This window comes from Somniosus microcephalus, chromosome 24, assembly GCF_052327205.1.
Source record: "Somniosus microcephalus isolate GS21.2 chromosome 24, FLI_Smic_1.0, whole genome shotgun sequence".
Classification (NCBI taxonomy): domain Eukaryota; kingdom Metazoa; phylum Chordata; class Chondrichthyes; order Squaliformes; family Somniosidae; genus Somniosus; species Somniosus microcephalus.
This window is the reverse complement of record NC_141010.1, coordinates 43018649-43034550: the sequence shown is the minus strand read 5'-3', so window position 1 is coordinate 43034550 and position 15902 is coordinate 43018649. Positions and strand designations below refer to the sequence as shown.

Here is a 15902-nt window from a genome sequence, read left to right as displayed (position 1 = left end):
TACATAATCCAGGCTAACACTTCAGTTTAGGTCTGAGGGAAGTGCTGGCTTGTTGCAAGGGCCATTTTTCAGGCGACACATTCAACCGAGGCTTGTCTGTCAGCTCTGGTGGGTGTAAAAGATCTCATGGCATTATTTGAAGAAGGTCACGGGAGCTCAGCCATGGTCCTGGGTTACATTTATCCCTAAACCAACACTAAAATTGCTGTTTCACTTTTCTCACTGCAGTTTGCGCTGACTCTATCACCGAAATAAGCAATCTACAGCTTCATCACCACAAGGATTGACTGTTGGTGAAAAGTAGCTCTGAAGCAGCATTATTGTTAATGAACACAGAGCAACTGTGGAGAAAGAGATTTTTAATTATTGAGCCTAAATGGTAACGAGGGGGCACCTGGATTTGAACCAGGGACCTCTTGATCTGCAGTCAAATGCTCTACCACTGAGCTATACCCCCAGAGCCCTATTGGCAGCTTTCTGCTTCACATCAAAATGTTGCATAGCGCAGGACACCATGTGGGATAGGAAGATGACGGGGTCATGTCAAACAAATATTAGATAAAGCTAACCATTGCTTTAAAGAGACTCCTCACCCTTCTTTCAAAATTGGCGAGAAATTTTATTCAGAGTTATTTTTCAGCTGTTCAAAATCATGGAAGTTTTTTATTGTGCAAATTAAGCTGTTTCTAGTGGCAGAAGGGCCAGTAACCGGAGGACACAGATTTACGGTGATTGACAAGGGAAAAAAAGGCAACATGTGGAGACATTTTTTTACACAGCAAGTTGTTGTGGTCTGGAATACACTGTTTGCAAGGGTGGTGGAAGCAGATTCAATGGTAACTTTCAAAAAGGAATTGGATAAATCCTTGAAGGGGAAACATCTACAGGGCTATGGGGTAAGGGAAGTGGAGTGGGATTAATTGAACAGCTCTGCCAAACACACGGTGCAGGCACAATGGAGCTAAAGGCCTCCTTCAGTATTATATCTTTCTATCGTAACTATGGACATGGTGTAGCGGACGGCGGGTATAACTATCGTTCTCTGTGATAACATAGGAGTTCATGAGGAGATATTTATATATCAACCAGGAACTTCTATAATCTGCAGTCAAATGTTCTACCACTGAGCTATAGCCCTCTCACAAGCCAATGTCCCATGAACTTCGCAACCGAATGATCCAACCGAGAATGCCCTGAGATTTACACACAAGCCCCACCCTCTCTTAATTGGGGCACATTTGCAGCCCAGCCGGATATTCACCCGCTCCTGAGGTGCCCCGCTCCATGCCCACGGCCTCATTCCTGGCACCAGGTCATTAACATATGGGGGAAGGTCTCGCTGGTCTGTGCGCAGGATTAATGCCCATCTGGGGACAGGATTCTGCTGTGGGAAAAAGAGGTGGGTAGTGCACTGCCAGTGGAAACTTTTGCAAATATTTAAAAATCTCCCACTTTTCTTGGTGCACGACCTCGCTCTGAGAATGTTTGCTCAGGCTGCTCGCCCTATTCATCAGCTGAAGCTCAGTGGTAGCACTCGCACTAGTGAGTCAAAATGTTGTGGGTTCAAGCTACCCCACTCCAAAGACTTGAGTACATAATCCAGGCTAACACTTCAGTTTAGGTCTGAGGGAAGTGCTGGCTTGTTGCAAGGGCCATTTTTCAGGCGACACATTCAACCGAGGCTTGTCTGTCAGCTCTGGTGGGTGTGAAAGATCTCATGGCATTATTTGAAGAAGGTCAAGGGAGCTCAGCCATGGTCCTGGGTTACATTTATCCCTAAACCAACACTAAAATTGCTGTTTCACTTTTCTCACTGCAGTTTGCACTGACTCTATCACCGAAATAAGCAATCGACAGCTTCATTCATCACCACAAGGATTGACTGTTGGTGAAAAGTAGCTCTGAAGCAGCATTATTGTTAATGAACACAGAGCAACTGTGGAGAAAGAGATTTTTAATTATTGAGCCTAAATGGTAACGAGGGGGCACCTGGATTTGAACCAGGGACCTCTTGATCTGCAGTCAAATGCTCTACCACTGAGCTATACTCCCAGCGACCTATTGGCACCTTTCTGCTTCACATCAAAATGTTGCATAGCGCAGGACACCATGAGGGATAGGAAGATGACGGGGTCATGTCAAACAAATATTAGATAAAGCTAACCATTGCTTTAAAGAGACTCCTCACCCTTCTTTCAAAATTGGCAAGAAATTTTATGCAGAGTTATTTTTCAGCTGTTCAAAATCATGCAAGTTTTTTATTGTGCAAATTAAGCTGTTTCTAGTGGCAGAAGGGCCAGTAATCAGAGGACACAGATTTACGGTGATTGACAAGGGAAAAAAAGGCAACATGTGGAGACATTTTTTTACACAGCGAGTTGTTGTGGTCTGGAATGCATTGTTTGCAAGGGTGGTGGAAGCAGATTCAATGGTAACTTTCAAAAAGGAATTGGATAAATCCTTGAAGGGGAAACATCTACAGGGCTATGGGGTAAGGGAAGTGGAGTGGGATTAATTGAACAGCTCTGCCAAACACACGGTGCAGGCACAATGGAGCTAAAGGCCTCCTTCAGTATTATATCTTTCTATCGTAACTATGGACATGGTGTAGCGGACGGCGGGTATAACTATCGTTCTCTGTGATAACATAGGAGTTCATGAGGAGATATTTATATATCAACCAGGAACTTCTATAATCTGCAGTCAAATGTTCTACCACTGAGCTATAGCCCTCTCACAAGCCAATGTCCCATGAACTTCGCAACCGAATGATCCAACCGAGAATGCCCTGAGATTTACACACAAGCCCCACCCTCTCTTAATTGGGGCACATTTGCAGCCCAGCCGGATATTCACCCGCTCCTGAGGTGCCCCACTCCATGCCCACGGCCTCATTCCTGGCACCAGGTCATTAACATATGGGGGAAGGTCTCGCTGGTTTGTGCGCAGGATTAATGCCCATCTGGGGACAGGATTCTGCTGTGGGAAAAAGAGGTGGGTAGTGCACTGCCAGTGGAAACTTTTGCAAATATTTAAAAATCTCCCACTTTTCTTGGTGCACGACCTCGCTCTGAGAATGTTTGCTCAGGCTGCTCGCCCTATTCATCAGCTGAAGCTCAGTGGTAGCACTCGCACTAGTGAGTCAAAATGTTGTGGGTTCAAGCTACCCCACTCCAAAGACTTGAGTACATAATCCAGGCTAACACTTCAGTTTAGGTCTGAGGGAAGTGCTGGCTTGTTGCAAGGGCCATTTTTCAGGCGACACATTCAACCGAGGCTTGTCTGTCAGCTCTGGTGGGTGTAAAAGATCTCATGGCATTATTTGAAGAAGGTCAAGGGAGCTCAGCCATGGTCCTGGGTTACATTTATCCCTAAGCCAACACTAAAATTGCTGTTTCACTTTTCTCACTGCAGTTTGCGCTGACTCTATCACCGAAATAAGCAATCTACAGCTTCATCACCACAAGGATTGACTGTTGGTGAAAAGTAGCTCTGAAGCAGCATTATTGTTAATAAACACAGAGCAACTGTGGAGAAAGAGATTTTTAATTATTGAGCCTAAATGGTAACGAGGGGGCACCTGGATTTGAACCAGGGATCTCTTGATCTGCAGTCAAATGCTCTACCACTGAGCTATACCCCCAGAGCCCTGTTGGCAGCTTTCTGCTTCACATCAAAATGTTGCATAGCGCAGGACACCATGAGGGATAGGAAGATGACGGGGTCATGTCAAACAAATATTAGATAAAGCTAACCATTGCTTTAAAGAGACTCCTCACCCTTCTTTCAAAATTGGCGAGAAATTTTATGCAGAGTTATTTTTCAGCTGTTCAAAATCATGGAAGTTTTTTATTGTGCAAATTAAGCTGTTTCTAGTGGCAGAAGGGCCAGTAACCGGAGGACACAGATTTACGGTGATTGACAAGGGAAAAAAAGGCAACATGTGGAGACATTTTTTTACACAGCAAGTTGTTGTGGTCTGGAATACACTGTTTGCAAGGGTGGTGGAAGCAGATTCAATGGTAACTTTCAAAAAGGAATTGGATAAATCCTTGAAGGGGAAACATCTACAGGGCTATGGGGTAAGGGAAGTGGAGTGGGATTAATTGAACAGCTCTGCCAAACACACGATGCAGTCACAATGGAGCTAAAGGCCTCCTTCAGTATTATATCTTTCTATCGTAACTATGGACATGGTGTAGCGGACGGCGGGTATAACTATCGTTCTCTGTGATAACATAGGAGTTCATGAGGAGATATTTATATATCAACCAGGAACTTCTATAATCTGCAGTCAAATGTTCTACCACTGAGCTATAGCCCTCTCACAAGCCAATGTCCCATGAACTTCGCAACCGAATGATCCAACCGAGAATGCCCTGAGATTTACACACAAGCCCCACCCTCTCTTAATTGGGGCACATTTGCAGCCCAGCCGGATATTCACCCGCTCCTGAGGTGCCCCGCTCCATGCCCACGGCCTCATTCCTGGCACCAGGTCATTAAAATATGGGGGAAGGTCTCGCTGGTCTGTGCGCAGGATTAATGCCCATCTGGGGACAGGATTCTGCTGTGGGAAAAAGAGGTGGGTAGTGCACTGCCAGTGGAAACTTTTGCAAATATTTAAAAATCTCCCACTTTTCTTGGTGCACGACCTCGCTCTGAGAATGTTTGCTCAGGCTGCTCGCCCTATTCATCAGCTGAAGCTCAGTGGTAGCACTCGCACTAGTGAGTCAAAATGTTGTGGGTTCAAGCTACCCCACTCCAAAGACTTGAGTACATAATCCAGGCTAACACTTCAGTTTAGGTCTGAGGGAAGTGCTGGCTTGTTGCAAGGGCCATTTTTCAGGCGACACATTCAACCGAGGCTTGTCTGTCAGCTCTGGTGGGTGTAAAAGATCTCATGGCATTATTTGAAGAAGGTCAAGGGAGCTCAGCCATGGTCCTGGGTTACATTTATCCCTAAACCAACACTAAAATTGCTGTTTCACTTTTCTCACTGCAGTTTGCGCTGACTCTATCACCGAAAAAAGCAATCTACAGCTTCATCACCACAAGGATTGACTTGGTGAAAAGTAGCTCTGAAGCAGCATTATTGTTAATGAACACAGAGCAACTGTGGAGAAAGAGATTTTTAATTATTGAGCCTAAATGGTAACGAGGGGGCACCTGGATTTGAACCAGGGACCTCTTGATCTGCAGTCAAATGCTCTACCACTGAGCTATACCCCCAGAGCCCTACTAGCAGCTTTCTGCTTCACATCAAAATGTTGCATAGCGCAGGACACCATGAGGGATAGGAAGATGACGGGGTCATGTCAAACAAATATTAGATAAAGCTAACCATTGCTTTAAAGAGACTCCTCACCCTTCTTTCAAAATTGGCGAGAAATTTTATGCAGAGTTATTTTTCAGCTGTTCAAAATCATGGAAGTTTTTTATTGTGCAAATTAAGCTGTTTCTAGTGGCAGAAGGGCCAGTAACCGGAGGACACAGATTTACGGTGATTGACAAGGGAAAAAAAGGCAACATGTGGAGACATTTTTTTACACAGCAAGTTGTTGTGGTCTGGAATACACTGTTTGCAAGGGTGGTGGAAGCAGATTCAATGGTAACTTTCAAAAAGGAATTGGATAAATCCTTGAAGGGGAAACATCTACAGGGCTATGGGGTAAGGGAAGTGGAGTGGGATTAATTGAACAGCTCTGCCAAACACACGGTGCAGGCACAATGGAGCTAAAGGCCTCCTTCAGTATTATATCTTTCTATCGTAACTATGGACATGGTGTAGCGGACGGCGGGTATAACTATCGTTCTCTGTGATAACATAGGAGTTCATGAGGAGATATTTATATATCAACCAGGAACTTCTATAATCTGCAGTCAAATGTTCTACCACTGAGCTATAGCCCTCTCACAAGCCAATGTCCCATGAACTTCGCAACCGAATGATCCAACCGAGAATGCCCTGAGATTTACACACAAGCCCCACCCTCTCTTAATTGGGGCACATTTGCAGCCCAGCCGGATATTCACCCGCTCCTGAGGTGCCCCGCTCCATGCCCACGGCCTCATTCCTGGCACCAGGTCATTAAAATATGGGGGAAGGTCTCGCTGGTCTGTGCGCAGGATTAATGCCCATCTGGGGACAGGATTCTGCTGTGGGAAAAAGAGGTGGGTAGTGCACTGCCAGTGGAAACTTTTGCAAATATTTAAAAATCTCCCACTTTTCTTGGTGCACGACCTCGCTCTGAGAATGTTTGCTCAGGCTGCTCGCCCTATTCATCAGCTGAAGCTCAGTGGTAGCACTCGCACTAGTGAGTCAAAATGTTGTGGGTTCAAGCTACCCCACTCCAAAGACTTGAGTACATAATCCAGGCTAACACTTCAGTTTAGGTCTGAGGGAAGTGCTGGCTTGTTGCAAGGGCCATTTTTCAGGCGACACATTCAACCGAGGCTTGTCTGTCAGCTCTGGTGGGTGTAAAAGATCTCATGGCATTATTTGAAGAAGGTCAAGGGAGCTCAGCCATGGTCCTGGGTTACATTTATCCCTAAACCAACACTAAAATTGCTGTTTCACTTTTCTCACTGCAGTTTGTGCTGACTCTATCACCGAAATAAGCAATCTACAGCTTCATCACCACAAGGATTGACTGTTGGTGAAAAGTGGCTCTGAAGCAGCATTATTGTTAATGAACACAGAGCAACTGTGGAGAAAGAGATTTTTAATTATTGAGCCTAAATGGTAACGAGGGGGCACCTGGATTTGAACCAGGGACCTCTTGATCTGCAGTCAAATGCTCTACCACTGAGCTATACCCCCAGAGCCCTATTGGCAGCTTTCTGCTTCACATCAAAATGTTGCATAGCGCAGGACACCATGAGGGATAGGAAGATGACGGGGTCATGTCAAACAAATATTAGATAAAGCTAACCATTGCTTTAAAGAGACTCCTCACCCTTCTTTCAAAATTGGCGAGAGATTTTATGCAGAGTTATTTTTCAGCTGTTCAAAATCATGGAAGTTTTTTATTGTGCAAATTAAGCTGTTTCTAGTGGCAGAAGGGCCAGTAACCGGAGGACACAGATTTACGGTGATTGACAAGGGAAAAAAAGGCAACATGTGGAGACATTTTTTTACACAGCAAGTTGTTGTGGTCTGGAATACACTGTTTGCAAGGGTGGTGGAAGCAGATTCAATGGTAACTTTCAAAAAGGAATTGGATAAATCCTTGAAGGGGAAACATCTACAGGGCTATGGGGTAAGGGAAGTGGAGTGGGATTAATTGAACAGCTCTGCCAAACACACGGTGCAGGCACAATGGAGCTAAAGGCCTCCTTCAGTATTATATCTTTCTATCGTAACTATGGACATGGTGTAGCGGACGGCGGGTATAACTATCGTTCTCTGTGATAACATAGGAGTTCATGAGGAGATATTTATATATCAACCAGGAACTTCTATAATCTGCAGTCAAATGTTCTACCACTGAGCTATAGCCCTCTCACAAGCCAATGTCCCATGAACTTCGCAACCGAATGATCCAACCGAGAATGCCCTGAGATTTACACACAAGCCCCACCCTCTCTTAATTGGGGCACATTTGCAGCCCAGCCGGATATTCACCCGCTCCATGCCCACGGCCTCATTCCTGGCACCAGGTCATTAACATATGGGGGAAGGTCTCGCTGGTTTGTGCGCAGGATTAATGCCCATCTGGGGACAGGATTCTGCTGTGGGAAAAAGAGGTGGGTAGTGCACTGCCAGTGGAAACTTTTGCAAATATTTAAAAATCTCCCACTTTTCTTGGTGCACGACCTCGCTCTGAGAATGTTTGCTCAGGCTGCTCGCCCTATTCATCAGCTGAAGCTCAGTGGTAGCACTCGCACTAGTGAGTCAAAATGTTGTGGGTTCAAGCTACCCCACTCCAAAGACTTGAGTACATAATCCAGGCTAACACTTCAGTTTAGGTCTGAGGGAAGTGCTGGCTTGTTGCAAGGGCCATTTTTCAGGCGACACATTCAACCGAGGCTTGTCTGTCAGCTCTGGTGGGTGTAAAAGATCTCATGGCATTATTTGAAGAAGGTCAAGGGAGCTCAGCCATGGTCCTGGGTTACATTTATCCCTAAACCAACACTAAAATTGCTGTTTCACTTTTCTCACTGCAGTTTGCGCTGACTCTATCACCGAAATAAGCAATCTACAGCTTCATCACCACAAGGATTGACTGTTGGTGAAAAGTAGCTCTGAAGCAGCATTATTGTTAATGAACACAGAGCAACTGTGGAGAAAGAGATTTTTAATTATTGAGCCTAAATGGTAACGAGGGGGCACCTGGATTTGAACCAGGGACCTCTTGATCTGCAGTCAAATGCTCTACCACTGAGCTATACCCCCAGAGCCCTATTGGCAGCTTTCTGCTTCACATCAAAATGTTGCATAGCGCAGGACACCATGAGGGATAGGAAGATGACGGGGTCATGTCAAACAAATATTAGATAAAGCTAACCATTGCTTTAAAGAGACTCCTCACCCTTCTTTCAAAATTGGCGAGAAATTTTATGCAGAGTTATTTTTCAGCTGTTCAAAATCATGGAAGTTTTTTATTGTGCAAATTAAGCTGTTTCTAGTGGCAGAAGGGCCAGTAAACGGAGGACACAGATTTACGGTGATTGACAAGGGAAAAAAAGGCAACATGTGGAGACATTTTTTTACACAGCAAGTTGTTGTGGTCTGGAATACACTGTTTGCAAGGGTGGTGGAAGCAGATTCAATGGTAACTTTCAAAAAGGAATTGGATAAATCCTTGAAGGGGAAACATCTACAGGGCTATGGGGTAAGGGAAGTGGAGTGGGATTAATTGAACAGCTCTGCCAAACACACGGTGCAGGCACAATGGAGCTAAAGGCCTCCTTCAGTATTATATCTTTCTATCGTAACTATGGACATGGTGTAGCGGACGGCGGGTATAACTATCGTTCTCTGTGATAACATAGGAGTTCATGAGGAGATATTTATATATCAACCAGGAACTTCTATAATCTGCAGTCAAATGTTCTACCACTGAGCTATAGCCCTCTCACAAGCCAATGTCCCATGAACTTCGCAACCGAATGATCCAACCGAGAATGCCCTGAGATTTACACACAAGCCCCACCCTCTCTTAATTGGGGCACATTTGCAGCCCAGCCGGATATTCACCCGCTCCTGAGGTGCCCCACTCCATGCCCACGGCCTCATTCCTGGCACCAGGTCATTAACATATGGGGGAAGGTCTCGCTGGTTTGTGCGCAGGATTAATGCCCATCTGGGGACAGGATTCTGCTGTGGGAAAAAGAGGTGGGTAGTGCACTGCCAGTGGAAACTTTTGCAAATATTTAAAAATCTCCCACTTTTCTTGGTGCACGACCTCGCTCTGAGAATGTTTGCTCAGGCTGCTCGCCCTATTCATCAGCTGAAGCTCAGTGGTAGCACTCGCACTAGTGAGTCAAAATGTTGTGGGTTCAAGCTACCCCACTCCAAAGACTTGAGTACATAATCCAGGCTAACACTTCAGTTTAGGTCTGAGGGAAGTGCTGGCTTGTTGCAAGGGCCATTTTTCAGGCGACACATTCAACCGAGGCTTGTCTGTCAGCTCTGGTGGGTGTAAAAGATCTCATGGCATTATTTGAAGAAGGTCAAGGGAGCTCAGCCATGGTCCTGGGTTACATTTATCCCTAAGCCAACACTAAAATTGCTGTTTCACTTTTCTCACTGCAGTTTGCACTGACTCTATCACCGAAATAAGCAATCTACAGCTTCATCACCACAAGGATTGACTGTTGGTGAAAAGTAGCTCTGAAGCAGCATTATTGTTAATAAACACAGAGCAACTGTGGAGAAAGAGATTTTTAATTATTGAGCCTAAATGGTAACGAGGGGGCACCTGGATTTGAACCAGGGACCTCTTGATCTGCAGTCAAATGCTCTACCACTGAGCTATATCCCCAGAGCCCTGTTGGCAGCTTTCTGCTTCACATCAAAATGTTGCATAGCGCAGGACACCATGAGGGATAGGAAGATGACGGGGTCATGTCAAACAAATATTAGATAAAGCTAACCATTGCTTTAAAGAGACTCCTCACCCTTCTTTCAAAATTGGCGAGAAATTTTATGCAGAGTTATTTTTCAGCTGTTCAAAATCATGGAAGTTTTTTATTGTGCAAATTAAGCTGTTTCTAGTGGCAGAAGGGCCAGTAACCGGAGGACACAGATTTACGGTGATTGACAAGGGAAAAAAAGGCAACATGTGGAGACATTTTTTTACACAGCAAGTTGTTGTGGTCTGGAATACACTGTTTGCAAGGGTGGTGGAAGCAGATTCAATGGTAACTTTCAAAAAGGAATTGGATAAATCCTTGAAGGGGAAACATCTACAGGGCTATGGGGTAAGGGAAGTGGAGTGGGATTAATTGAACAGCTCTGCCAAACACACGATGCAGTCACAATGGAGCTAAAGGCCTCCTTCAGTATTATATCTTTCTATCGTAACTATGGACATGGTGTAGCGGACGGCGGGTATAACTATCGTTCTCTGTGATAACATAGGAGTTCATGAGGAGATATTTATATATCAACCAGGAACTTCTATAATCTGCAGTCAAATGTTCTACCACTGAGCTATAGCCCTCTCACAAGCCAATGTCCCATGAACTTCGCAACCGAATGATCCAACCGAGAATGCCCTGAGATTTACACACAAGCCCCACCCTCTCTTAATTGGGGCACATTTGCAGCCCAGCCGGATATTCACCCGCTCCATGCCCACGGCCTCATTCCTGGCACCAGGTCATTAACATATGGGGGAAGGTCTCGCTGGTCTGTGCGCAGGATTAATGCCCATCTGGGGACAGGATTCTGCTGTGGGAAAAAGAGGTGGGTAGTGCACTGCCAGTGGAAACTTTTGCAAATATTTAAAAATCTCCCACTTTTCTTGGTGCACGACCTCGCTCTGAGAATGTTTGCTCAGGCTGCTCGCCCTATTCATCAGCTGAAGCTCAGTGGTAGCACTCGCACTAGTGAGTCAAAATGTTGTGGGTTCAAGCTACCCCACTCCAAAGACTTGAGTACATAATCCAGGCTAACACTTCAGTTTAGGTCTGAGGGAAGTGCTGGCTTGTTGCAAGGGCCATTTTTCAGGCGACACATTCAACCGAGGCTTGTCTGTCAGCTCTGGTGGGTGTAAAAGATCTCATGGCATTATTTGAAGAAGGTCAAGGGAGCTCAGCCATGGTCCTGGGTTACATTTATCCCTAAACCAACACTAAAATTGCTGTTTCACTTTTCTCACTGCAGTTTGCGCTGACTCTATCACCGAAATAAGCAATCTACAGCTTCATCACCACAAGGATTGACTGTTGGTGAAAAGTAGCTCTGAAGCAGCATTATTGTTAATGAACACAGAGCAACTGTGGAGAAAGAGATTTTTAATTATTGAGCCTAAATGGTAACGAGGGGGCACCTGGATTTGAACCAGGGACCTCTTGATCTGCAGTCAAATGCTCTACCACTGAGCTATACCCCCAGAGCCCTATTGGCAGCTTTCTGCTTCACATCAAAATGTTGCATAGCGCAGGACACCATGAGGGATAGGAAGATGACGGGGTCATGTCAAACAAATATTAGATAAAGCTAACCATTGCTTTAAAGAGACTCCTCACCCTTCTTTCAAAATTGGCGAGAGATTTTATGCAGAGTTATTTTTCAGCTGTTCAAAATCATGGAAGTTTTTTATTGTGCAAATTAAGCTGTTTCTAGTGGCAGAAGGGCCAGTAACCGGAGGACACAGATTTACGGTGATTGACAAGGGAAAAAAAGGCAACATGTGGAGACATTTTTTTACACAGCAAGTTGTTGTGGTCTGGAATACACTGTTTGCAAGGGTGGTGGAAGCAGATTCAATGGTAACTTTCAAAAAGGAATTGGATAAATCCTTGAAGGGGAAACATCTACAGGGCTATGGGGTAAGGGAAGTGGAGTGGGATTAATTGAACAGCTCTGCCAAACACACGGTGCAGGCACAATGGAGCTAAAGGCCTCCTTCAGTATTATATCTTTCTATCGTAACTATGGACATGGTGTAGCGGACGGCGGGTATAACTATCGTTCTCTGTGATAACATAGGAGTTCATGAGGAGATATTTATATATCAACCAGGAACTTCTATAATCTGCAGTCAAATGTTCTACCACTGAGCTATAGCCCTCTCACAAGCCAATGTCCCATGAACTTCGCAACCGAATGATCCAACCGAGAATGCCCTGAGATTTACACACAAGCCCCACCCTCTCTTAATTGGGGCACATTTGCAGCCCAGCCGGATATTCACCCGCTCCTGAGGTGCCCCGCTCCATGCCCACGGCCTCATTCCTGGCACCAGGTCATTAAAATATGGGGGAAGGTCTCGCTGGTCTGTGCGCAGGATTAATGCCCATCTGGGGACAGGATTCTGCTGTGGGAAAAAGAGGTGGGTAGTGCACTGCCAGTGGAAACTTTTGCAAATATTTAAAAATCTCCCACTTTTCTTGGTGCACGACCTCGCTCTGAGAATGTTTGCTCAGGCTGCTCGCCCTATTCATCAGCTGAAGCTCAGTGGTAGCACTCGCACTAGTGAGTCAAAATGTTGTGGGTTCAAGCTACCCCACTCCAAAGACTTGAGTACATAATCCAGGCTAACACTTCAGTTTAGGTCTGAGGGAAGTGCTGGCTTGTTGCAAGGGCCATTTTTCAGGCGACACATTCAACCGAGGCTTGTCTGTCAGCTCTGGTGGGTGTAAAAGATCTCATGGCATTATTTGAAGAAGGTCCAGGGAGCTCAGCCATGGTCCTGGGTTACATTTATCCCTAAACCAACACTAAAATTGCTGTTTCACTTTTCTCACTGCAGTTTGCGCTGACTCTATCACCGAAATAAGCAATCTACAGCTTCATCACCACAAGGATTGACTGTTGGTGAAAAGTAGCTCTGAAGCAGCATTATTGTTAATGAACACAGAGCAACTGTGGAGAAAGAGATTTTTAATTATTGAGCCTAAATGGTAACGAGGGGGCACCTGCATTTGAACCAGGGACCTCTTTGATCTACAGTCAAATGCTCTACCACTGAGCTATACCCCCAGAGCCCTATTAGCAGTTTTCTGCTTCACATCAAAATGTTGCATAGCGCAGGACACCATGAGGGATAGGAAGATGACGGGGTCATGTCAAACAAATATTAGATAAAGCTAACCATTGCTTTAAAGAGACTCCTCACCCTTCTTTCAAAATTGGCGAGAAATTTTATGCAGAGTTATTTTTCAGCTGTTCAAAATCATGGAAGTTTTTTATTGTGCAAATTAAGCTGTTTCTAGTGGCAGAAGGGCCAGTAACCGGAGGACACAGATTTACGGTGATTGACAAGGGAAAAAAAGGCAACATGTGGAGACATTTTTTTACACAGCAAGTTGTTGTGGTCTGGAATACACTGTTTGCAAGGGTGGTGGAAGCAGATTCAATGGTAACTTTCAAAAAGGAATTGGATAAATCCTTGAAGGGGAAACATCTACAGGGCTATGGGGTAAGGGAAGTGGAGTGGGATTAATTGAACAGCTCTGCCAAACACACGGTGCAGGCACAATGGAGCTAAAGGCCTCCTTCAGTATTATATCTTTCTATCGTAACTATGGACATGGTGTAGCGGACGGCGGGTATAACTATCGTTCTCTGTGATAACATAGGAGTTCATGAGGAGATATTTATATATCAACCAGGAACTTCTATAATCTGCAGTCAAATGTTCTACCACTGAGCTATAGCCCTCTCACAAGCCAATGTCCCATGAACTTCGCAACCGAATGATCCAACCGAGAATGCCCTGAGATTTACACACAAGCCCCACCCTCTCTTAATTGGGGCACATTTGCAGCCCAGCCGGATATTCACCCGCTCCTGAGGTGCCCCGCTCCATGCCCACGGCCTCATTCCTGGCACCAGGTCATTAAAATATGGGGGAAGGTCTCGCTGGTCTGTGCGCAGGATTAATGCCCATCTGGGGACAGGATTCTGCTGTGGGAAAAAGAGGTGGGTAGTGCACTGCCAGTGGAAACTTTTGCAAATATTTAAAAATCTCCCACTTTTCTTGGTGCACGACCTCGCTCTGAGAATGTTTGCTCAGGCTGCTCGCCCTATTCATCAGCTGAAGCTCAGTGGTAGCACTCGCACTAGTGAGTCAAAATGTTGTGGGTTCAAGCTACCCCACTCCAAAGACTTGAGTACATAATCCAGGCTAACACTTCAGTTTAGGTCTGAGGGAAGTGCTGGCTTGTTGCAAGGGCCATTTTTCAGGCGACACATTCAACCGAGGCTTGTCTGTCAGCTCTGGTGGGTGTAAAAGATCTCATGGCATTATTTGAAGAAGGTCAAGGGAGCTCAGCCATGGTCCTGGGTTACATTTATCCCTAAACCAACACTAAAATTGCTGTTTCACTTTTCTCACTGCAGTTTGTGCTGACTCTATCACCGAAATAAGCAATCTACAGCTTCATCACCACAAGGATTGACTGTTGGTGAAAAGTAGCTCTGAAGCAGCATTATTGTTAATGAACACAGAGCAACTGTGGAGAAAGAGATTTTTAATTATTGAGCCTAAATGGTAACGAGGGGGCACCTGGATTTGAACCAGGGACCTCTTGATCTGCAATCAAATGCTCTACCACTGAGCTATACCCCCAGAGCCCTATTGGCAGCTTTCTGCTTCACATCAAAATGTTGCATAGCGCAGGACACCATGAGGGATAGGAAGATGACGGGGTCATGTCAAACAAATATTAGATAAAGCTAACCATTGCTTTAAAGAGACTCCTCACCCTTCTTTCAAAATTGACAAGAAATTTTATGCAGAGTTATTTTTCAGCTGTTCAAAATCATGGAAGTTTTTTATTGTGCAAATTAAGCTGTTTCTAGTGGCAGAAGGGCCAGTAACCGGAGGACACAGATTTACGGTGATTGACAAGGGAAAAAAAGGCAACATGTGGAGACATTTTTTTACACAGCAAGTTGTTGTGGTCTGGAATACACTGTTTGCAAGGGTGGTGGAAGCAGATTCAATGGTAACTTTCAAAAAGGAATTGGATAAATCCTTGAAGGGGAAACATCTACAGGGCTATGGGGTAAGGGAAGTGGAGTGGGATTAATTGAACAGCTCTGCCAAACACACGGTGCAGGCACAATGGAGCTAAAGGCCTCCTTCAGTATTATATCTTTCTATCGTAACTATGGACATGGTGTAGCGGACGGCGGGTATAACTATCGTTCTCTGTGATAACAGAGGAGTTCATGAGGAGATATTTATATATCAACCAGGAACTTCTATAATCTGCAGTCAAATGTTCTACCACTGAGCTATAGCCCTCTCACAAGCCAATGTCCCATGAACTTCGCAACCGAATGATCCAACCGAGAATGCCCTGAGATTTACACACAAGCCCCACCCTCTCTTAATTGGGGCACATTTGCAGCCCAGCCGGATATTCACCCGCTCCTGAGGTGCCCCGCTCCATGCCCACGGCCTCATTCCTGGCACCAGGTCATTAAAATATGGGGGAAGGTCTCGCTGGTCTGTGCGCTGGATTAATGCCCATCTGGCGACAGGATTCTGCTGTGGGAAAAAGAGGTGGGTAGTGCACTGCCAGTGGAAACTTTTGCAAATATTTAAAAATCTCCCACTTTTCTTGGTGCACGACCTCGCTCTGAGAATGTTTGCTCAGGCTGCTCGCCCTATTCATCAGCTGAAGCTCAGTGGTAGCACTCGCACTAGTGAGTCAAAATGTTGTGGGTTCAAGCTACCCCACTCCAAAGACTTGAGTACATAATCCAGGCTAACACT

At 45.2% G+C, this 15902-nt stretch overlaps 9 non-coding genes across 9 annotated transcripts; all 9 read right to left on the bottom strand.

Moving 5' to 3' along the window:
- Positions 1-385: 385 nt before the first annotated feature.
- trnac-gca (transfer RNA cysteine (anticodon GCA)) lies at positions 386-457 on the bottom strand. The gene has a single exon. It is a non-coding gene; the product is annotated as a tRNA-Cys (tRNA).
- Positions 458-1980: 1523 nt separating this feature from the next.
- On the bottom strand, positions 1981-2052 carry trnac-gca (transfer RNA cysteine (anticodon GCA)). The gene has a single exon. It is a non-coding gene; the product is annotated as a tRNA-Cys (tRNA).
- Positions 2053-3571: 1519 nt separating this feature from the next.
- On the bottom strand, positions 3572-3643 carry trnac-gca (transfer RNA cysteine (anticodon GCA)). The gene has a single exon. It is a non-coding gene; the product is annotated as a tRNA-Cys (tRNA).
- A 1517-nt stretch (positions 3644-5160) lies between these two features.
- Positions 5161-5232, bottom strand: trnac-gca (transfer RNA cysteine (anticodon GCA)). Its single transcript has one exon. It is a non-coding gene; the product is annotated as a tRNA-Cys (tRNA).
- A 1519-nt stretch (positions 5233-6751) lies between these two features.
- Positions 6752-6823, bottom strand: trnac-gca (transfer RNA cysteine (anticodon GCA)). The gene has a single exon. It is a non-coding gene; the product is annotated as a tRNA-Cys (tRNA).
- Positions 6824-8326: 1503 nt separating this feature from the next.
- On the bottom strand, positions 8327-8398 carry trnac-gca (transfer RNA cysteine (anticodon GCA)). The gene has a single exon. It is a non-coding gene; the product is annotated as a tRNA-Cys (tRNA).
- A 1519-nt stretch (positions 8399-9917) lies between these two features.
- Positions 9918-9989, bottom strand: trnac-gca (transfer RNA cysteine (anticodon GCA)). Its single transcript has one exon. It is a non-coding gene; the product is annotated as a tRNA-Cys (tRNA).
- A 1503-nt stretch (positions 9990-11492) lies between these two features.
- On the bottom strand, positions 11493-11564 carry trnac-gca (transfer RNA cysteine (anticodon GCA)). Its single transcript has one exon. It is a non-coding gene; the product is annotated as a tRNA-Cys (tRNA).
- A 3111-nt stretch (positions 11565-14675) lies between these two features.
- trnac-gca (transfer RNA cysteine (anticodon GCA)) lies at positions 14676-14747 on the bottom strand. Its single transcript has one exon. It is a non-coding gene; the product is annotated as a tRNA-Cys (tRNA).
- Positions 14748-15902: the final 1155 nt, after the last annotated feature.